Raw genomic sequence first — 24,779 nt, 5'->3', positions numbered from 1 at the left:
CAGGCTAGGGGTCTCTATCCTCTGTGTGCAGTAGCCCTTCATCCCAATACACTCTATGGGTACCTTGAGCATTCCATGCAGCCTCAGCAGCAGCCAGCTGCCTGAGGGGTTCATGAGAGGGGCAGTCTAATTGAGCCTGCCTCAGATCTGCCCTTGAAGGTCCCCCTGTCCCAAGAAACTCAACCTGTTCAGGTTCAAGTTCTTCTAGGACAGTTCCTTCAGGGCTCTCAGAATCATCCTCCTGGGAGGGCTGATCCACCACCTGAGGCAGGGGGGAAGGCACAGCCTTAACCCTACTGCTCTTTCTCTTGGGTTGTGACTGGTCCATAGTTTCAGGATCCAGCACTTGTTCAGTGGTGCACTTTTTGGCCTGTGACCTGGTCACAGCAAGGACATGTGCATCTATCCCCAGCATTTCTGCATGGGTCCTATACTCCACTTCAGACCAAACTGAAGTTTCAAGATCATTGCCCAGTAAACACTCTACAGGAAGGTCTGAACTAACAACAACTTTCTTGAGGCCAGTTACCCCTCCCCAGGAGAAGTTAACAATAGCCACACTATGGGAGGTAGTGGCATTGCTAGCGTTGGTCACTAGGTAATTCTCACCAAGTATGATCTGTCCAGGGTCCACAAAGGCAGGTGTCACCATTGTGACACTAGCCCCAGTGTCCCTGTAGGCCTGAGCCATTCTTTGGTTGATAAAAGGAGTCTGTCTGTACTTGCCCAGGTTACTGGGGCCTACAGTAGAGGACAAAGCTAAGTCCCCATCACAGATCAGAACAGCCTGAGTAGGTATTCTGACTAGGCCAGAATCCTCCTCAGTTCCCAGGGTTAACCCTACTACACCCTTTTGCTGGGAACCACCACTTACAGCTGGACTAGGGGGTACAGTTGCCTTAGGGGCAATGGTGGCTGGGGGCTTATCCTTTTTGGTGCACTCACTAAACCAATGTGAGTTGGACTTACAATAGTTGCACCATGGTTTCTTTTGGCCATCTTTCTTTTTATCCTTTTTGGGACCACCCTCCCCCTGAGCCTTTTGGGGGCCTGGTGAAGACTTCTGGTCTTTTTGTTTCTGATCATTACCCTTCTGGTCTGCCTTTTTCTGATCACCGCCCTGGTTCTGGTTTTTCTGATTAACTCTAGTCCTGACCCATCTATCTGCCTTCTTTCCCAATTCTTGGGGAGAAGTCAGATCAGAATCAATCAGGTGTTGATGCAGTAGCTGGTTTTGACAGTTGTTAAGGATTTGTTCTCTCATGATCAAATTATACAATCCTGTATAGTCCTTAACCTTACTTCCCACTAGCCAGCCTTCCAGAGCCTTAGTGGCACAATCTACAAAGTCAGTCCAGTCCTGAGTCTGTGTCTTCTGGGTATCCCTGAACAACAACCTGTATTGTTCAGTGGTTAGGCCAAACCCATCAATCAGAGCACTGTTCAGGACAGTGTAATTGTCTGCATCCTCATCACTAACTGTGAGGAGCTTGTCTCTACCTTTCTCAGAGAAGGAGAGCCACAAGATAGCTGCCCACTGACTTTGGGGTACCTGCTGTACTTTGCAAGCTCTCTCCAAAGCAGTTATCCATTTGTGGATATCATCCCCACACTTGTAGGGAGGGACAATCTTGCTCAGGTTTCTATTATCATAGTGCCTGTCTCTATCCTTAGGGATATTGCTGCCACCAGTGGATTCTGACCCACTTAACTTTTGTTCTCTAGCCAGAGCAAGCTTCTCCTTGGCAAGGGCAAGTTCTTCCCTCTGAATCCTCAGATTAGCTTCCCTCATTTTGGCTTCATGCTCCTTTCTCTCAGGGGAAGTCATTCCCCTGTGAGAGGAAGCATTAGAGATGCTAGAGACATGGGAGTGGATGGATTCCCTTGAAGGGGATCTGTCCCTCCTGCTTCTCTGTGTAAGCCCACTTGGGGGTCTGTATGGGGGGACCCCATGCAAACTCCCATGTAAGCTTAGGTTAGCCTGGCTAAGTCCTACTTGGCCCTGGCTGTCTACCTCTTCATCTGAAGTCCCATCTGACTCATCTGTGGTGGGTAGACCCTCCTTTGTACCTAGGGTACTGGCCTGTGAGGCCCTAAGAGCATCATACTCCTCTAGGAGTTGTACTAGCTGAAGGAGGGTAGGGTTTGCACCCTGTTTTAACTTTCTGGAGGTACACAATTGTCTCATCTCCTGAAAAGTTAGGGTATCATATCTAGAGGGGGTCTTCTTCAGACCTGCCCCTCCTGAGAGAGCATCTACTTGATCTCCTCCCAGAGACATGATCTAGTGAGGGTGTAGTGTGTGCACCTACCTACACTAGTTGTTTCTACTAAACCTCTCTGGTAGTTGTAGTCAGGGTGTGTTACTCCCTTCAACCTACAACCACTACGTCCAGTAGGACTTAAGTATTATAAGCTATGTTATATGTACCTAAACAATATCTGTGTGATCTTTCAATTTAGTATCTCAAGATTACAATGGTATTACAACAGCAAGCTCAAATCCCAACCGCTGCTCACCAATGTGAGAAGTTGGCCTGATGTATGATGTCACTAGTTCTAGTGTACACCTTATATCAGTCCAAACAACCCTTATGGTGATTGGTTGTAAAGTCAACCTTATAGACCAGCTATCCTAGTGGTAGCATGGACAAGAGCAGTCTTAGGCTAAACTCTGAATGGCATGTGAAGCCAGCTGTGATACCATATATAATCCCTTGAATACCAAATGAAATGACACCACAACAGATATATATATAAAATAAAGTGTATTATTCTAGTCAAACCCTCAGCACTCTTTATGAGATTAGAGGTAAGTACAACACAGTCTTATTTATGCATACATTAAGTCACACAGGTAAGTAATACAGTTAGGCCCTAGGGGCCACGCAAACCATATACTAAAGAAGTGGTATAAGGACCACTGTCACGGAAATAGGATAGGCCTAGGCCTAGGGAATCGCTGGGGCTACACTACACTAGCAACAGTTAGGAAGTGGGAGGCCCACGGGATTCAGGTGCAGAGTGGAAACACTAACGCGTATTGCGTAAAATTAGGGATAACCATGGGAGAGAAATGTTAACACAAGTTGGTATCAATGTTGCCTTCACCGTACATCTTGAAGAGAGATACAGCCCCGGGTTTCTAACTTATAAATAGTTACCTATCTACTCTCCCTGTTGCCAGGGTTACATTGGCGCAGAGGGAGGAATTCACTAAAGAAGAAATAGTGGCGGCCATACAATCCATGTCTAAAGCTACAGCCCCAGGGATAGATGTTCTACCTGTTGAATTATATCAAGCTAACGTGGGGTTGCTAGGGGGAAAACTATTGGACATATATATGGAAGCTTCTCAGATAGGTATGCTCCTTGAATCGATGCGAGAGACACTCACTGTACTGATCCCTAAGGCTGATAGTGACACGTGGAACCAGGAAGGAACCAGGCGATGTCGTGAAGATTGCAGGTAAAGGTGAAGCTTGTCGCTGCAGCCACGAGGACCAGGGAACGTCGAGGACGACCAGGACCAGGAGGCGAGCTGTCCCACGAAGGCTCTTGCTGTCGGCGGCGTCGAAGTCGAACTAGGACTCACCAAGCCTTGGCAAGCGGAACCCACGAAGAACGGAGGACTTGCTTCTGGTGCAGACCAGGAAGGGCTGGGGTGCTTCTCTTTTGCAAAGAAGCGGGAGCCAGTCTGGAGGAGCCAAACCAGCGGTGCAGATTTCAGGGTGCGTCGTCACAAAGGCCACTAGCCAACGGGCAAGCAACCGGACAGACGCGGCAAGCAGGAAAATGCAGAAGGGCCCCACGCAGGACTCGTGGAGTGTGGGGGGCTGATCTTTGGTGCAGATGGTGCTTGGGGTTGGGGCTTCTCAATCCCCGGTGCACAACTTCGAGGGTGCCCCAGAAGCTGCGCTGGAAGATACTAGCCACTTTTCCCAGGTAGCCGGTCCCACGTCTCTCGTCGCCTCCACGGATCTCAGCTCGGCTGTGGATGTGGATCAGGGTCGGAGAAGTCTGGAAGTCAAGGCTCTGGTCGGGCTCTGCAGTCGGTCCCTCGTAGAACTTCAGCAAAGCAAAGGGTAGTCTCTTGATGGTGCCTGTTTGCACAGGGTAGCCACTCCTTGGCCACAAGGGAGATTCTTCAGTCTTCTTCTTTCGTCGAATGTCGAAGGTCCAGAGTTTCTGTTCAAGTTGCAGGTTCAGGATAATCTAATCTCCTGGGGCCCAGCTACCACTCTTATCCAAATCTGGGGGGCTGGGTTACCTGCTAGGTCACGCCTTATGGGTGGGACCTGGGAGGGGGGTGGTTACACCCCCTTCCCTTTGTCCAGTTTCGCACCAGGACTGGGGCTGGAGAGCCCCAGCACCGGTTTGAACTGGACTATGCACGGGACACCTTGTGTGCCCCAGGCATGTCTCATTCTTTTCATCCCTCCCTGCCCCAATACACTAAGGCCTGTCTGGGGTGGCGCTCGCACCTCCCAAGGCAGGAAACCTATTGTTCAAGCCTCCCTTGCCGGGATCACTCCCAGCAGCAGGAGGTCAGACTCATGTCTGTGGCAGCAGCATTCATTTTGTGATGCTGGGGCTCTGGTTAACTTTAACCGGGTAAGTAGGTTACAACATGCCTTCTCCCTCTAGAAGGGAGGGATAATATCCTCATCCCCAGAAATGGGATGGGGGTATTATTCCAAAGTGTTAGACACCTTACACGACATGTTTTGATAAAGCCAAACCATAGTTACCATAACCGTTTAAGATTATAAGGCACTTTAAGAGTATATGGTAGGCTATATCATAGAACAGCTATAAGGACATGGTTCCGAAAGCTGCAGACAGGCTCAGCTCATGCTAGAGCACCATCTCACATGTTACCAAGCACTCTGCCTCCAGGATTGTCAAGGCCTGCCATAGGAGTGGCTGATAGGTACACATGTGTCTATATGTAAGTTAGGTATAGGAATACTACACCTAAGCAAGGGGTGATTACACGACCTTGCCCCAGCTGAGTGATCAGCCAGTTGTGTCATAATGGAAGGCCAGGCCAGGGGTGGCATAATACACGCTGCAGCCCCTGGTAGGCCTAGGGTACACCTATGCCCTGGGTACCTAAGGTACACTGTACAGGGGCCAATAAGGTGACCCTATCCAAATGGGTTATGCACCTAAAGTACATAGTATCAATTTAGAGAGAGAACAGCAGGGCTGTGGGTCTGATTAGCAGGCCCACAGCCACATCTAAGTCGAAAACCAGTAAAGCAAAAGCAAAAAGTGGGGGTGAACATAGAAAGCAGACCCTACTCTCCTACATGCTCCATGCACCTCATGTGGGGGACAATGACTAGGCCTTGGCTTTATGAAACTTTGACACTGTGAATTGTGAATATATGTAGGATTACACAACAGCCCTCTCCCACCCAACAGCAAGGGTTTGCACAGGAAACGTGGTCTTGGCGTGATTTAAACTGGAAAAGGCAACATGACAAGGGTGCCTCCTTGCTCTTTTGTTATTTGTACTCGCTATGGAACTGTTGGAATGCAGACTCAGGAGTGTCCTACCACTTTGGGGGCTACAGGTTGAGAAGACTACCCATGTGGTGTCCATGTAAAAGGATGACGCAATGCTAAAGTTTCGTCACCGAGGTTATTCAGTCCCAAATTTACTGCACACCTTGTAAGAGTTTGGGGAGATATTGGGATTGTGTTTAAACCGTAAAAAATCTAAAGTGTTCCGGTGGAGGCTCTCAAGGGCTTAAATGGCCACCAGATTCTGGTGTTTTGCCTTGACTGGGTCACTATGAGTTTCCGATATTTGGGGGTACACACGATGAGGCAGAAAACATAGGACTGAATAGTGGACAAGGGGTGGATGGCCTTAGGGCCTACATCAAATTTTATAACGTGCTTAAAGTATTGGCCATGGGCAGACTAGCTCTGGCAAACATAGTTTTTCTACCAAGATCCCTCTATGTGCTTTGTTTGAGATACCACCCAAGGTATTCGTGGAGCTGGACAAATTACTGGATGAGTTGATCTGAACAGGGAAAATGAGTAGGGCTAAGCTAACTACTCTAGAGAGGGAATAGAGTAAGGAGGCTTGGAGATCCCAGATTTCGAGCTCTACAACATGGTGGCACACTTACAAAATGATGTGCATTGGTTTGAGGAGAGGGATAGCTTGGAAAAAAGACTGCTAAAAGGGACAGATTAGGATTACGAACTTGACAGCTTGCTAAAGCGGAGGAAAGTGGCTCCAATCCATGTGCCGTTTATCATATGGCAGGTCTGTGCTGTATGATATAGGGTGATTAAAAAGATTATAAAATGCTCCCCGTTTACTTTAGATATGCTTTTCTGGAGCATTCATCCTTTTGCTCAAAGCATGTTAGTAGATCTTTGGCTATGGGGAGGATGTCTGACCTCACGGATGTTTATCCTGATAATAAATTTGTAACTTGCTCTGCCGTGCAGGAGACCACTGGTATATGCACAGGTCACTCCCTCCAGTATGCTAAGATAGCATGCACGGCTGGAGAGATATGGCCTACCTTTCCAGAGGCACCCACACCATCTCAAACTATTGTTGAGCTCCACGCCTTGTTGAGCTATAGGATAGAGCATGCTGACTGGCCTCTGCTCAAAATAGAATTTGCAAGCTAATCAGCAAGAAACTGTAGTTGAGCCCATTATAGATGCAGAATGCGACAAAGTATATCGGGGGTGAAGATGGAGTCCAGCAACTTATTCAGTATAACTACGTACACAAGGCCTATAGGTTCCAGCTAAAATCTGCCCTGTTTGATTCTCCTGCTCCTCCTCATGTAGTCAGGAAGGCGAGGCTGACTTCATCCATCCTAACATGAAGTGCAGAGCTACTGGGCGGGCACAATGATTACACACAGGCACTGTGCCGGCTGAGTAGTATTACTCACGACCCACAACGGCTTGCTTGGACTTACTCCCAGAAAGAAAGAACAACTGGAAAACGGGAATTCCTGCTGTTGGGATTGGTGATTGCAAAACGTAGAAGAGGTGTACTTTGGGTTAGTGTTAGGCTGCCAGAGGTTGACAGCTGGGGTGAAGACATGGCAGAGTGGGCCAGAGGAATCTCTCATGAAGCAACCTCGGCGAGATGATGAAGTAATTTAAGATCTTGTGATGAGGCAGAAATGATAATGTTATTGAATGACCCGCCAGATGCCAGGCCACTGTGAATAAGGGCAAGTGAACCCGGAGGCTACTGGATATAATATTTAACTGTACAATGATGCAATAAATGTGGACAACGTGCATCTTATATGTTTAAAAACAATAAAACACATTTTAAAAACTAGCCCTAATTTGGGGTGAAATGCGCTTATTGCCAACAAATAAATGGTATCTGCCAGCAAAATTTGCTTATTTTCACGAAGAAAGATGCTGATGTTTCAGGGAAAAAACGAATCCATTTCCAAACAAAATCATATCTGATATTTGAGTGATAACTCTTGCAATACTGAAGACCCTCATTGCTGGTGTTATGGCATAGGCGTACTGGTGGCAGAAGACGTTTAATTGCTGTTAAATAGACCAGCGGTTCTTAACATTTTGACTTCGGTGGACCCCAATGAATCATTATTGGAATCCGGGGACCCCACCACTGAGTCATTACTGGATGCCGGGTGACATAAACAAATTCAATTACATGAACCTCAGAACACCACAAAAATACCATGAAAACAAGTGTACACCAAGTGCACACCAAAGATCGAAATATTTTGTGTAATTCACAATCAAAAATAGAAAACTTTTCAAATGTTCTATTATATTTCTTTATCTTTATTAATTTTGATGTATTCATTTTAATATTATTTAATTTTGTTAAATAGTTGCGAGGCCCCTAAGTAGGGCTTATTTCATTCCTCTTGTGGAGAAATTTCAAGACTGGCTCTTTTTCATGACATTAACATTATTCCAAACGGATGGGTAAAGCAACCACTTGTGTTTGTACTGTTAATCAGCACTTGTATGACCCTCAACTACCGAAATTACCGGTGCGATAATTCTTCACTTTAATGGAAGGCGGAGAGGACTGCAATAGAGGTCAGAGGTTAGCGTCTGAAGCACCACCCCATCCCATGCGATACTGATCGGTCTGAACCAGGAAAGTAAGAGAGATCAGCTGCTGGGAGCTGAAGCTATGCAATCTAGTCTGTCAAACCCTCGGAGATAGCTCTGCTGTCTCAGACAGAACACTGTGAGATCTGGGTAACTTTACGTGAGATGGACAGGAAGGGGAAATTAAAGGAAAGTAGAAGTAATGCAAAAAGCTAGATACAATTTGGAAAATGAAACTTTGTCATATCAAAACTGCACACTCACTTTATCTGATATGCCTAAAAAACGAATGCTTTTTAGCTAATATACATATTTGTAAAAATTTTTTATAGATGGTTTAAACTCTGGCACCAGCCCCCTCTCCCCCAGCACTCACCCCCAAAAAATGCCAGACTCGCTTAGAAGGTCTGGGGAAGGTTGTCGCCCACCAACATCGAGAGTTCATCAGCCGCCACTGCCCTACGCAAGGGGCAGTTTTCATCGCTGCACCTCCTTTGCTCGTCTGCCAATGTTTCTGCTCTTAACAATCAGACTCAAGAGTAAAGCCGCTCTAGTTGATGGAATTGATTCAGCCAGTCAAAGTGCATACATTTCATTTAATCCAACAGCTCAGCAATAGAGGCAACTCTGACCTGGGATATCCGGGAAAGGCGCACTCAAGAAAGAAAAAGAACACGTAACTAAGCACTGACACAGCCAATAGGTCTGGCAGTGCCAGCAAGCATTTTGGCTTTGTCAATACTTGTTTTGTCTCACTTTTTGTAAAACTTCATTTTTAGGTCTCGCCTGACCCAGCGTATGCGCTGGTCTGGCGAGACTTTTTGTGAGGGCTCAAAAAATGCTACCATGGCCAGCCTAGAGCTACAGTGCATGTGCACGGGCGCACGCTTAGGACCAGAGGCTGGCAAACCTCGTCATGCTCATTAAGCGCCCGCGATCACTTTCACGCGTGATCACTTTCGCGGCGCCCCTTTGATGTTCTCGTTCAAAGAACATCAAACATCAAAGAACGTGTTGTGTTAATGCTTTGCTGCGCTACAATGTGCTTTCTCTTTCCACAAACTCAATGTTTGTTTTCCTTTATTTTGAGATGCTTTTAGTATTACTGTCACACATACAACCACACGCACAACCACACACACACAACCACAACTACACATACAACCACACACACACAACCACACCCTCAACAATCACACAACTACACACACAACCACACACGTACAACCACACACACAACCACAACCACACGCACACACACACAACCACACACAAACAACCACAACCACACATACAACCACACACACACACAAATACACACACAACCACAACCACACACACACACAACCACACACACCACACACACAACCACACACAACCACACATCCACACACACACCCGCACCCACACCCAACCGCACCCACAACCACACACACACGCGCACACAACCACACACACACACAACCACACACACACACCAAGCATTGGCATAGCCAATAGGTCTCGCCTTTGGGACCTTATAAGTGTTTAGCCACGCAACAGTTGATGTGGTTGCACCAAGGATGTTGTGCTGCATAACTAAATACTTAGAAGGTCCCAATAGCGAGACCTATTGGCTATGCCAATGCTTGTTTGATGAGATGCCGGGCTACGCCCATATAAAAAAGAAAAAGATTGTCTAAAAGCAAAATTATTGTTTAACCTCATTGAGAACACTTTGACACAGCAGTCCCTAGTAGTGAAGGCAAGTAATGTATGTGGATGTGCTCTTTGTGAAAGAACAGAATGCTGTCACTCACAGGTAGCCAATGGCTGCAATGGGCTGACCCACTGCTGCATGCATTATGCGGCAGTGGATGGGAGAAAAGTGTGAATAGCACAGCAACAGACCAATAGATGAAGCTGAAAGCACCTATACGAAACTATATTATATGGGTAGAAGTTTTGTAAAACAAAAAGTTCTTGGCTAACACGAGACCTAAAAAGACTTTAAAAGTTGCATGGAGCAACTATGACTTCTGTGAGCACACATCTCCCATGGATATTACCTCAGCGAGGTCAAACTTCTTCAGGTAAGGTCTTCTGATTTCACTGGGTTAGGCTGCAGCACTCACAGCAGACAGTCATGTCCCTATCATAAAATAGCACCGGCAAAGCAAATAATTGTCTGGCATTGATCGTGACCCCCTGGCTTTTCCAAAACATATTTTGTTTGTGAATGTTTCTGTAAGAAGGTATTAGTTGTCTGAAAACAAGCATTGAAGGGGCGGTTGGAGAGGGGGAGAGAGAGAGAGAGAGAGAGATATATTGTGTGGGTATGCATACTGTTCACAAGCAGAATGCCATTAACTCACAGTCAGGTAAGCCAATGGCTGAAGTGTGACCCCGGGCTCTAGTAGAGAAAGAGGTGTGGTGCCGCGGCCAGGGCGTCTGATTCCGGAATCTGGGGATCACGGTTCGATCCCCGGCACCAGATTAGCCCAGCACCATGTGACTCTGGGCAATAGCTTGCTTAATCTTCCTGACGGCCCCCAGCGCCTAGAGACCCTTACGGGTGATTGTTCGTGCTTTACAAATGAAGCAAAATGTGACTGGTACTACAGCTAACCAGTGGATGAAGAGGACTGACTGAAAGGCTCTGTAAGTTAACATGTCTAAATATATATATCCTACTGGCAGTTGCCAATAGGTAGTTATAGTTAGGGTGGAGTAGAGGTGTTCTGAATAGACAAGAATGACCCAAGATTTATTGTGTGCGGCGTATCTTTAGATCCGATATATATATATCTACCTACTGGCAGTCGCCAGTAGGTAGTTATAGTTAGGACCTAGTTTCCATTAGAAAAGTTTTTTGACTTGCCTAGATCTTTGGTGCTGTTTGACGAATCTTCACAAATTTTTATTTTTCAAAAGTGTCAAGTTGGGTCTTGTTGTGCATGGAAAGTTTTGGAGTAATCTGTCAAGTGAAGGTTGAGAAAAAAGGAGGGGGGTCAAAAACTGCATGTTTCCCACGTTAATTCCAATTGGAATTTTAGACATGACTACAGCCCGAATCGCCGAAAGGAATTACATCAAATGTGACAAAACCTGGATGTTGGTCCAAAAAGCGACCTTTTTGCTATTTGGTCTAAATCCATTCAGTAGTTTTTGAAATTTTAAATGAAAAACACGTTTTTATACCTATGGGCGCAGATCCTCTGCGGGTCCTCCTCGGATCCTCTGCAGATTTGTGGATCAACATGCCAGCAGCAATGCTGTGATTGGTTGGCCTCAACTTGAGAGGAAAGTTGCGGCCGCCATTTTATTCATCGGGAAAAATAAGATTAACAAGTGATGGAAGGGATCAGGGTAGTGGTATCCTGATGCTTTGGGACGAATACAAGGGGTCTGTGAGGGAATTCTCATGGGCAAAAAAAAAAATCCAAAAACTTTTTTTTGGGGCTCACAAGGATCCGTGGATCCTCTCAGACTTGGGTGGATCCGCAGATCCAGACTCCCAATTAAAAAAAAAAAAATACACTCGCAGACCCACTTAGACACCCACTCACACGCCCATGCAGCCACTCCCACACCCATAAAACCACTCACAAAACTACACAGCCACTCAAAGAATGGGACTTGTTATAGTTAGGGAATACAATGTAAAAAACCTTAGAAAGTCACTGAAAAAAGCAACTGTTACAGGGACATTACAGTTGGGTTCAGATTTTACGCACACAAAACCATAGAAATTCAGCAGGTATAGTTATTTCAAGTAACTATTACTTGTGCCCTAAGGTAACTATAACTCACAAGCTCACCATGCACTGCTAATTATCCCACATATTACATCACTCATGACATAATTGATAATACCACTGCAACATTTACAGTGAAATGATTGGTTAGAAAACTGTGCATGGTGGCGAGGCGAGTTATAGTTACCTCACGGCACAAGTTATAGTTACTTGAGATAACTATAATTGTTGAATTTCTATGGTTTTGTGTATGTAAAATCTGAACCTAACTATAATGCCCTTGTAACCTTTGAGGTTTTTATTTCAGTGAGGAAAAAAAACAACAATAAAAATAAAAATAAAAAAATATATATATATAAAACCATCACTGAGATAAGACATCAATAAAAATCAAATCTTCTTCGTTCATTTCTTTTTGTTGTTATTTATTTTTCTTAAGCAGTCAAAACATAGCCGCAGTCTGTACAAAGCCAACACGTGTTTCGTGCTCCACTGCGTTTCTTCAGGGCTTTTATAGTCTCTTGATTTTGCTATTCTTTTTTCATCTTCTAAAGATAGCACTTGTACTTCCACAAAAAGAATTCTTATAACGATTTTAATCTCAAAGTTCTAAGTTCATCATTGTCAGTATTTCTTAATTTATTAAGTTCCCCTTGATAAGGCCTCCATTCAGGCTGGAAGCCTACCCGTCCTTCTCCTTCTGAATCCTAGTGCAAAATGTCTTGCCTAACACCAGACCGAAAGAAATGATCATCATCTGCCCATATGATTTTTTAAAGGGGGCCACTCCACTCAGTAGCCCTTCACTATGTGTTAGCAAATGGAAGTACTGAACGGAGTAGATTCACCCAAAATCTTATTGGCCTGTGCTAGAGGCTAAAACAAGGCAGTACCATGTGCATTAGCAAAATATCAACTTAATCAATAGTCTATCCTGACCTGTGTCTTCACACAAGAGCACTACTAATGTGTGTTTGGGGCAGCTCTGCATCCGATCCCCAAGTATATGTGTAAACTATTCTTCAATCGAGCTGGATTAACTAAGCAGTAGTACGTGAAGGGTAAGCCCAATAAACCCTTGAGGGCTTAGGCAGAAATATTGAAATAGTGGGGTTGCCAACAAGGGATTTTGTTTAAGTTACTTAGTTAAATTTCTTTGGTGTCAAGATTGGAAGTGTATTTTTGGTTAATTATACACATACAATGAATGTTATGAAAGACGAAAAAAGTTTTTGGAAAAAATTTTTTGGGAAAAAATTTACACACACGGGAATGAATTGTGAATAAAACACAAGTCTTTTTATATATCAATCAAAATCAAAATGCAGGGGATACATAAGGAAACAATCAATTACAGGCAGTGTAACGTGAAAGATGGGTTGAATTAGATACACATTTCATCAAAGAGCATCTATTTCCAGGTAGTTATAACAGAGATTAATTCCATAAATGAGGCGTTCCTGACTTCGGCGGAGCATTTTCGAAGACTGACTCAAAATCTCAAGAATAAAAAGATATCAGAACAAACGAGGATTATTCTCAATTAAGGATCTCCATGTGGGAGTCATTTTGTCAACAATTAGACTCATCCGATTTGTCTTGACAAAATACATACAAAAAAGAAGATTGAATTGTTCGCTCTTCCAGAAACGACAAAAGGGATCAATTGTGCAAATATTAACTGTCCTGAAGATGGTCTAACGGACTTCTGCCACCAAGACCGAAACGTCGACACCGTCATCTAATTCCGAATTATTTGTTAATTACAGTTGATTTCTTTTCATTTATGGAATTAATCTCTGTTATAACTACCTGGAAATAGATGCTCTTTGATGAAATGTGTATCTAATTCAACCCATCTTTCACGTTACACTGCCTGTAATTGATTGTTTCCTTATGTATCCCCTGCATTTTGATTTTGATTGATATATAAAGACTTGTGTTTTATTCACAATTCATTCCCGTGTGTGTAAATTTTTTCCCAAAAAATGTTTTCCAAAAACTTTTTTCGTCTTTCATAACATTCATTGTATGTGTATAATTAACCAAAAATACACTTCCAATCTTGACACCAAAGAAATTTAACTAAGTAACTTAAACAAAATCCCTTGTTGGCAACCCCACTATTTCAGGATTAACTAAGCAGCGTCTTAAAAACCACAAACTCTAGTATTGACTCGCAGTAATAGCTGGGGCATAGCCCTAGCCCACATGCCTTCATGTGCTAGTCACCACACATTAAGAAGATTTACATAAAGGTATATTCATTATTTTAAAGATGTACAGGTCTTGGAAGAGGAGAGCATCATGGTGTGATAAATGGCCCAGTAACAAGACACTATGGCCACCGCCTGGGGACTACTTCATCCTCATTTTCTGAAGGAGCAGGAGGCCTGACACAGCTGACAGTTGGCCCGGCCCATTATTTGAAATAACAGGGGGTGGGGAGTGGGGGGGGAGAGGAGTGTTCCAGCAAATAGGAGAGGATAGTTATTTTTCACATCCAAGCACTCTGGCTAGATCAATCCTGGTTAAGCAAAGCAAGTGTCATACGCTTTTTGTCATCTCTCTCCTTCAACAATCAATGAAATAACATTTCAGTGATAGTCGCGGAGATGCTTAACAAGCCAAAGGTTTGCACAGTTGAAGGAAGCCCAAGTTTCTAGAGAGACCATGGACTGTCTGACCTACATCTGCACCACCCTACATTGTGAGGCAGATGATCTTGAGCAGGGCTAGGTCCGGTGCTCTGAAAGGAGGAAAACAATGAGGCATATGAAGTGTTCTCAAATAAAGCGCAACCATGCCACCAAGAACAAATGCCTCCCCGTGTCTAAGTGCCTATAAATGGTCCGACCTTCTTTTTATGGGCACAGGGACTTCAAGGAATATCACAGAAGATGGCAGTAATTAACCTATTTATCCTGATTTCCCTATGGGTTTCAATTTGATTTTTGTCTTTACTGTATAGCCAGTGTCCTATTTAACGTGGTCTATTTTTATAACCACACATCTTAGAACTTAGAAGTACCAGCAATTCAGGAAGGCCAAGGGCCTTGTTCACTATGTGTGAATTCACCCAGGGCTCGAGTGGAGACTATCAAACAAGATACGTCACAACAGAGTTGCTAATAAGGATTTGAGCTGATCAGAAGTCGGTCACTAGCCACACATATCAGAGTCTATACACTATGGCTGGTGACAGACTTCTGACTTTCAGAGGTGATACTGGTCTAATAAAATAAACATTTTAAGCCCAAAGAAATAAAGAGTTTAGGAATAGTGGGCACGATTCACAATAGGCACTTGGTGGAAGTAAATTAGTATGTAAATATTACTACTGCTTGTAATAAAATGGAATTAACAAACCTATGGCTAGAGAACTCCACCTCTGCCTCTCCTATCTTTTCTGTACAGACATCGCTGGGAACGTAGGCATAGGATTGGGTAGTGAATGTGGGCTTGAACAGGGCGTGTAGTTGGAAAATAGGGAATAATTTCCCTAAAATTGGTGGGGTTAAGGGAAAATTAAGTTGGGATTTAGGAGTGCACAAGCTAATACAAAACCCACATCTACAAAATAGTAAGAGAAGTGAAATTCACGAAATATACTTCTAAAGTTACCACAGCCTTAAATAGTATCACTACAGCTTCAGAGATACTCCTGTCCAACCTAGGATCAATCAATCAATAATACTTTTATAAAATTCTTAAAAATCATAAAAGGATGGCAAACCATAATAAAATACAGATTCTGAACATAGAGTAAGCATATGTATTGTAAAAGGTATTATTATTAAAAAAGATTAAAAAGTTATTATAATTTGTTTTTTGTATTATTTTGGAACATTAATCTGGAAGAGATCCTTGAGAAAGGAAAACCATTATCACAGTAAAAAGTCAATCAAGGGGGTGTGTAATTGTATATCATGATGAAATTTTGTCCAATTCTTTTGCCGCTATTTTCCAGAGTTTTATGGCACTACAGGAAAGTGGAATTGAGCGCCATCCAAGACACCGAATGACCGCAGCTCTACATGTTCTGATCTGTTCTTTCCTTAAAATCTCCATCCATCATCACACAGACATCTAATGGTACTGCAACATAGTGCTATAGAAATTAGTGGAGGGAGAAAATTAAACACCTTTACAACCCAATGTTAAATAAATTACATTCTTTTTACATTTAATTATATAAATCTATAGTTTAATGAGAAGAATGAAGTCCAATCATTGATTACAAATTTACATTATAAAAAATGTAAACTTATTTTTAAATTATATAAAATTAAGTATACAACTTTTAACTAACCTCACTACAAATTAAACAAAAGAAATGTTAGTGAGGGTAAGAATTCCTTTAAATTGTTGTTGATAAAATAATAATTATAAATTAAATTAATCTATTTAAATTATTTTATAATTAAAAAAACTTTAATTTGAGGAATTAATGTGTTGTAACTTGTAACTGAGCCCACCTTAAACAGCCAATCATCGAGGTAGGAGAAAGACTGACACCCCAGACCTCTGAAGATGAGCTGCCACCACCGCCATCACTTTTGTGAACACCCGAGGGGCACTGGTGAGACGAAAAGAGAGCACATTGAAGTGGAAATGCTCTGTCGTGCCATGAACCGCAGGTAGCGATGATAGCCGGCAGGAAAGGAATATGAGAATAGGCATCCTATAGAGACAAATCCAAGAATATTGGTGATCTTCTAGTCTACCAGAAATATGGCAACAAAAGAGATATCGCCTAAAAAGGCTGTGGCTATTTCACTGGATGCCAAGTCTGCAAAATGAGTTGATGCTTTGGTAGTACTTATAAACCGTTTGGCTTTCATTGTAAAAGTACGCCTCTTTCTTCTGTCCTGCAGATATTATGAGTAGTTTCCAAAGGAATTTGGCATAGCTCTCATGTTATGGGTTTATAGGAACATCAGCTGCTACTGTGTCTTGTTTCATGTTGCGCTGTGCAGCTTCCCATCGGGGCAGGACAGGCCTTTTATTCCACTGGGAAATTCCCTGGTGAGATGGACCTCTGTTTGTCCTGTTTTAGGGCAGTTGGTGCTCCTGTCACTTTACCCAGCAACCCGAGGTTGATTGTTGCAGGAACGAGAGGCTGAGAGAGAGAGAGAAACAGACAGGGAATGTAGAGAGAAATGGAGCAGAGAGGGAGAAAAGGAGCAGAAAGAGAAGGGGAAAGGAAGGGGTGGGGGGGGTAGATGGATGCAAAGAGAGATTCCACAAGGAGATGACGGGAGCAGGGTTGATTTGGGCGTTTTTGCCAGGACTACTCTGGTTCCCCAGTCCTGCCCAAATTGCCATTAGTTATAAAAACATATGGCATAAGCATTCTTTCCCAGCAAATATTTTTTTCAGTGTCTCTCCTGTACTACTTCTGAAGATGATGAGGAATGCTAGGCAGACCTTGTTTTAGCTACAGACAAGATCACAGAGAAAATGGCAGACTGTCTGCCAGGACGAAGGCAGCTTCTGTTGGTACCTTCTATTTACAATGCGGGCCTCCGTGACACACAACTCAACTTTATAGTATCATCGGCCCCAAACATTCAATGCTTCAAACCCTGCTTATACCTCGCCCCTTGCTGAAAATCCAGCCCCTACCCGACGCTCAGCCACACAAAAACAGATGCATTACTATTCACCAACAACAACAAGCAACTACAAGTCCAATTCTAGCTCAATGACACGAACCTAGACTCCAACCTTCGCCCAGTGCCAAGTTGTTCAGAATCACCAGGACATTAAAACTTTGCCAAGAAAAAAAAGACAGCCTGATATCTGCTCTCTTTAATTAAGAGAGCAAAACGGCTCCTCCCAGGAAGTGACATCAGAACCTCTGTTCAAGTCCTCATACTCTTGCATCAGGATGTTGATTAACACTTGCTCCACGGCCTCCCAGACGTCACAGTGGCCACCCTTAAGGGCATCTTGCACACTTCAGCATAGCTCATCATGACCCTGACCAAATAGGACCATATCACCACCACCTTGAGAGAACTCCAAAATGAGTGATGTAGATCTCCTCACTTGCCTGAACCCACTGCCAAACATACAAACAATACTATGTTGATTAACAGCAACAGGCGCGGGTTGAGGACAATGGGACTAAAAAGAGATGCAGAATTCTTCCCTGTGCCTTTTCTTACAGAAGGGCTCAATATACATTTCAAAAGGGTTGAGTTCTAAAGTAAAGAATCAGTTCTATATCATGTCATCATTCTTACTCCAGTTCACTCTTCCCACTTTGACTTAGGATCTACCTAGCGACCATCTCTGTATTTTTAACTCTATAGCTGGATGAAACTCTAACACTTTCTAGAGCTGAAATATGACTAGAATCTCTAGAATATGTGGAATATTAAACTGAACTCAAACACATGTTTTACTGTACATAACTACCTTCAGTATTAAGTAAATACACTCCATGCTCTGACTGATTCTCAATGTAACAAGTTTGTTTATTAAGTGCAGTATAATAAATGCACATTGCAAGTTCTCACAACAATCACTTTGCCACCTTTTTCAGTGTTTAATACTGTAAGTGATTTAAAAGAAAGGAAAACAAAGTTTGTACAAAGGGAGTTTCCTTTTCATTCCTCTCTTGGAACAACAAGTGCAAAGATAGAGTTCCTGGTCCTAGAATAGAAGTCTCCAGAAAGACTGTTTAAATATCAAGTCTAACTCCTTGATATCAAGAATTGTCCTAGAACACCTCTCCGCATCTAGAAAGTCGTAGTAAACTCCAGGGGATGATTTTTTGAGTTTTGAGTTCCAGTCTCAGGCAATAATAGCCCGGCTGCAGCAACTAAGTATCTCGAGTGCCTAGCAAGAAACGCCCTGAAACATGAACAACTTGTACTTCGGGAATTCAAAATGTCTGCCACCATTGCAAGTCTCATGAGAGTCTCACACCACGCAGCCTCCACTCAGAGCGCACTGCTGACCTCTTATGTCGTAGAAACCTTGAGCCCAAATGACCACACATCTCTGCCTGCCCAGCCTACCAAGGTAAGCACAGGAAGTGGAAAATTACAGAGCTTTCCGGCTGTTTGACTAGATTTGCGCAATAGAAATACCACATACAGGGCCAGCTTATAGCATGGACGAGCTGGGCCCAGGGCACCAATTTTCTGAAGGGTACATCGAGCTGTGTGCATTAAGGTTATGCCAACAGCAGCACCTTTCTCGTATTGCTCCAGCCTTGCCCTTGTCCCGGCCTGTTCGTTTCTGTCTGATTTGCCAGTTTTAAAGTGATTTTAGTCCTTCATTAACATATAGCAGGATATATTTTTTAAATACCTTAGGTGCCCTTTTTGGCCCTCCCTTCACCTTCTAACCTCTGCTGGCACACATCAACAAAACCATCATCTGCGTGAGAGAGCTAAGCCATCGGTGATGTAGGTGAGCTGGGTATGGGTCTGGGTCTGGGTATGTTTGTGTTCAGGGGGAGGTACGGGTATGTTTGTGTCCAGGGGCCAGTTCCTACTCAGCCAGGTACTGAGCAGTGAATACAAAAGCAACCCACTGCTGCCTCATTAAATTCACTACCATCAGCGAAGGCGCTAAATTTCTCTCCGTCCACGCCCACGGCTCTATCCTAGCAAAGGCCGGCTCTAACCACATGCATACATACATACATACATACATTCAGCTGTCTCAAGGGACTGGGCCTAGCAGAAGCACATAGATGGAAAAACTGTGTGGCACGCTATTGGAAATCCACCACCTAGTTCTTGCACTGAATAACTGCTGATGGAGCCCCCATATTTCAAAATACACTATTGTTTGGCTCCGAGTGGCAGATATCTTCAATCCGTTATTCACTTTAAAAAAAAACATGACCATCTGAACACAAAGGCATGGAGGGCTTAATCTACTATTCATAGGAGGCGCCAGGTGTTATAAATCAGAGAAATCTATCCCCACCCCATTGAGGGAGTGGACAACTGCCTCCTGGTGCGCCCTTTGCCTGCAGAATGAGGAAACAGGTTCTGAACTGGCTCCATAGTAGTCCAGCATCTGTCCTTGAGAGACGTCTGTCTGATGAAGATGAACAAGTCCTGCGCTTCCGAGGTCTCTAACATCTGCAAATGGTATCTCATTAGCGGACATTGAAGAGTAAGAGAATGCGGAGGAAGCAATGGGGCCATTGACATTGAAGAATGCCTTAGTATTGACCTGCTGCTCAGTGTTAGCCAAAGAGGTCTGCAACTTCAACCGTGAGGGTCTCTTTTTCAAAATGGATGCCAATGTGTTGGCCAGTGGGAAATCTAAATAACACACACAGCACCCAGACACTTTGGCAATACTGCTGGTGATATATGACAACAGTGCAGATCCATAACCTGATCATTACAAGACCGCCAATGCAAACACCAGCCGGACCACAACGACGTTACACCTCATGCAGCAGTCCGACTTGGGACAATGTTGTAATCCTTGAAGGAAGGGCGAGGAGGTACTGGACCTGAATATCAATGCGAGCACACACTACTGGCAAAATGTGCACTTTATAAATACACTTAACATAATAAAACATGTATTCCAGCATCCTGCTGCCACACCCTAGTGATTATGAAGTAAAATGGGGGTCTTGTTACCGAAAATGTCATATAAAGTCATTATAGCAGGCTTCATGCATGGATCATTTAGAATAAGAATACTCTCTGCATCCTCTAAAAAAAATAGCACGAAGGACTACCCCCCCCCCCCCCTTCCCCCGCCACCGAAATGTTCTGTTTACCTGTTGCCAGCCCAGCCTCTAGTCTACAGGTATCTATTTCCTTCACTCCAGTTTCCTAATACTATTAATATTCTCTATGTACAAGAGGCATCGAAACTTGATGCAATTTATGGCAAGAATATGACTGGCTGGTGTAAATACCAAAGATAACCAGAGATATTACAACACCTCGTCGGGAGTAGAGAGGATAAGTATGATGACGTCTAGAAGGGACGTGGACCCAGAAGCTTTTTCACTTCACTTAAGTGTCTAGAAATAATATAACTTTTTAAAGTCTGTTAAAACAAATAGCATTACACTTTTCACCGGAATTTCTGTTTGGAGGTGCTGATGTAAAGAAACTAAAAATACATAAAAGAGCAGTTGATGCATTGGCCGGGAATCGAACCCGGGCCTCCCGCGTGGCAGGCGAGAATTCTACCACTGAACCACCAATGCTACAGCTGAGAGGGACCTGCCAACAGCTGTTCTAAACTCTACGGTACAGCTCCCACTTGCTGTTACAACACACGTGTTGCCACATCAGCAAAAGAGGCCCAGCCTTGCAGACGTCTCAGTCCGAAGGGAATTTGCAGAACCGATGGGCCAGGAGTAGATGACAGTGACTCCCAACTAGTTATACAACACTGCTGATCTGCACGTATTAACACATAATGCACCAGCATTTCAACTTACAATGGGGGCATTCGTACAGAGACTGTCAAGGGGCAGATCTAATTTACACAATGACATTTTCAAAACTTAAGTGGCCCGTCGTGCTAAAAGTGGAACACTTGTTCACAAACAATACGGACATAGTAAGGATGGGTAAAAGCGCTCTATCCACTGTCTTGCTAAAAGCGCCACATTTTAAGCGAGGCTTATTTCACTGACCATATCGAGAAGTAATTTTACGAGCCGTGCTAAAACAGAGATGCTTTTTTGCACATCTGCCCTCCACTGTACACTGACAGGTCCGAACGAGAAATGTTTCAGGGACATTCTTAAAGGTGTACCTAGAGGTCAAGAAGCCAAGACACTGCAAGACTGGAAACTCTAGGTCGCAAAAAAAGAATAAGTGGAAAGAAGCCTCCTCTACAACCCCTTGCAGGCGAGGAGAGGCCGATGCATTGCATTCCCTTCTTGTAAGTGCGCTCACTTTACCCTCTTCGCCCACCTCTGCGTCACTGCCAGCGGCCGCGCGCAGGACGCACGCAACCCGTTCGCGTCAGAGATATTGCCCGACGTTTGGGCCACGCGGCGTAAGTACTCCAATTAAAAGGAAATGCCACACCCATTCGTTTCTGTTCACCTCCTATCCCCGGAGGCTGCATGACACAGGGATGCCCTGGACCCCAGCGGCGAAGGGGATTTCAAGAGAGCGAGCGCAGGCTCAGACAAGAGTCATCAAACCCGAGGGGCTGCCCCTTACCATGAAGGCTCCTCACGGACCCCGCAGTGACGCTTTCCAGCATTCATTTCGAACATCGAAAAGCAAACGCAATTTACAGCCGCCGCAAATACACACTAAAACACGGAGCTAGGGTGTACACTAACCCTCTTATTTTACTCACACAATGCAATCGTCTAAACAATGTGTGCTCCTCCGATATTCTGTCAACTGTAAAACGCTCTGGTGTCGCCTGAGTTACATAAAACCCCTCATAAACACATACATACATAGACGAACAACCCAACAAATAAAACCCAGGCAGCCAGACAGATTGCATTAATAAAACACAACGCTCCGCCGCCCCCCCCCCCCCCCCCCAACTAGGATATTGCAGAATAGATTTGCAAATTTTGCAGCACAATAATTGATATTTCGAGGCACAAAAATTTAAATTTAGCGACATTATTGCAGCAATTAATTTTACTATTAATCATTTTTTTCCGACTTAAATCAATGGAAATTGTTTTAGCAGAGCATTCCACTTTGAAATAAGCATGTTTAAAGTGTCTGACATTTTTTTTTTTTTAATGCAGATTTATATAGCGCGAACTCGACCCGAAGGTATTGGAGCGCTTTACATGAGCACAGGTTACGTTACACAAAGACACATTCAGACACGGAGAGATTAAGTGATTTGCCCAGAATCACAGGATGTGGACGCGACCCCGAGGGGCAATCTAGCCGGCAGACCACATCCTCTGCCCAATATTTGGTTGTTATATTCTCCTTTGTGGTAACATTCTGGTGCCAAGGTTAAGCCAAGCAGTTAGGCAGTATCAACAGCTGCTATTTACAACGTTTTACATCACAAGTCTGCATGCAACTCAAAAGCAAAAAGAACAAATGACGGACTGAATGCTGAACAGTGCAAATATTCAACCCCAGTCACAAAGAACTGGGTTTAATCCATCGTTCTTTTGCTCACCACGCCACCCCAGTTTGGACCCAGCCATATGCAAATCAGTCTTGACCCTGTTCCTTGTGGGAACAGTCCAGCCCGAACCGCCAAGCAAGGTCCTCCCTGGACCGTAAAGAAGCATCCTGGGACCAGTTTCGGGGCAACATCCCTCATCAGCCAGGCTAGCCTGAATCCAGTGGCGCAGTGAGCACGGGACCCACATCCAGGCATAAGCTTACCATTTAGGGCGACAAAAGCAAATGAACAAATGGTGGATGGAATGCTGAACAATGCAAACATTCACCCCCAGTCACAAAGATCAAAGAACTATATAAAGGAATGCAAGTCATGTGATCCACCAGCTGCCAGCTTCAACGTAAAGTAGAAAATAAGTGATGCTGCTACGGAAGACCAGGTATACAACACCCTCTTTAGAAACTAAGCTTTCTTGTAAGTGGCATGAAAAAATAAATCAAGACCTTTAAGTAGATTTCGCCCCTCACGCTGCACAGTTACGTGGGATTAGATGGGAACACAGCAGAGGGAACGAAAGGAGTGAGCGAGGTCTGGTAGGGGCTCCAGGGTGGAGTGGAGATATATACAGGGAGTGGAGGAATGGAAACAGTTACAGATAATTCAGGATTGAGTAAAGGCAGGCATGGGAATGGTGAACGCAAGATCAATGAGCACTTTACCAAACCAATCGCTATTTTACTTTAGAGCTGTGACAAGATGCCTAGGTCTGAATGACACCGTGTGCCATCCTCCCCTGAGCGGCAGAGAGGCATTTTTCCATTGTTGACTAAAAATTTGTTTAGCAATCTACTGCTGCAATGTATACACGTATGACCCTCTCCACATGCATGTTTATCATCAGTGCAATAGGTGCGGAGGAATCCAGTGCCCCTGCAGCAACCCATTTTGCTCACAAGTGACTTACTGTCGTATGCAAGATGGCCCACTCAGAATGAGATAGTGTAGCAGTTGGATGAGCATATGGTGAGACAGAATCCCAAGAACACACTCACTCTGGGTGTGATCTTAGACAACATATAGATGGAGCGGGTAGTACAACATTTTGTATACCCCCCCCCCCTATTCTGCATGTTTATACTAATTAGAATAATCTATTAATTGTAATATTATTAATGTGTTTGCATGAAGTTTAATCAACATTACTAATGTACGAAATACATGTGGCATTTGCACTTTGCATGGCTAAAATAATTTGTAAATTAACATACGTACGCATACTAATACTAGAAAAATAGAATATTGCATGATAAATGTTGCTTTTGTGACGTTATCATATGTTGCACCAGATGACATCAATGGGTGAATATAAACGCTTTAAATGTCACCATACGCTAGATAATTACAAGCACATACGGGAATTAGTGAGGGTTTAACATTTTATTCGTTATTTCTATGTTTTAATTCTTTTTTGTGTTTGTTTCACTTAAGTTATCCTTTGGGCCTAAAATCAAGATGGCCGCCTGACTGACTTGACGCAATGGCCACCATTCCACGAGGTTTCGGGTAAAGTGCGCCTGCGCCACCACACGTACCAGTGGCCTCGATATGACCCTAGACTTTGTGCCCAAGCAAGGTCACGATGGGATGCTCGCCAAATATTCAAACAAAGGACTTATGCAAGGAACCGGATGGATCATGTCTGGTGACATAACCTTATGAACTGTGTGAAACTTCACCGGACGATCTTAACTGACCAATGGATGATGCCCAAATCTTTAAAAATGTATCTTTTGGACCTTACTTTTATTATAAAAGACGGTAGAATAGAGAGGGAAAAGGAGCTGCTGCTAAATTGCGTATTTC

At 43.8% G+C, this 24,779-nt stretch overlaps 1 protein-coding gene and 1 non-coding gene across 5 annotated transcripts in view; both read right to left on the bottom strand.

Annotated features, from left to right (window-relative positions):
• VAC14 (VAC14 component of PIKFYVE complex) overlaps positions 1 to 24,779 on the bottom strand; it is a 1,500,963-nt gene that overhangs the window by 996,942 nt on the left and 479,242 nt on the right. The gene's annotated exons all lie outside the window — the stretch shown is intronic.
• TRNAG-GCC (transfer RNA glycine (anticodon GCC)) lies at positions 20,978 to 21,048 on the bottom strand. Its single transcript has one exon. It is a non-coding gene; the product is annotated as a tRNA-Gly (tRNA).

This window comes from Triturus cristatus, chromosome 12 (genome assembly GCF_964204655.1).
Source record: "Triturus cristatus chromosome 12, aTriCri1.1, whole genome shotgun sequence".
Taxonomy (NCBI): domain Eukaryota; kingdom Metazoa; phylum Chordata; class Amphibia; order Caudata; family Salamandridae; genus Triturus; species Triturus cristatus.
This window is presented reverse-complemented; position numbering and strand designations above follow the sequence as displayed.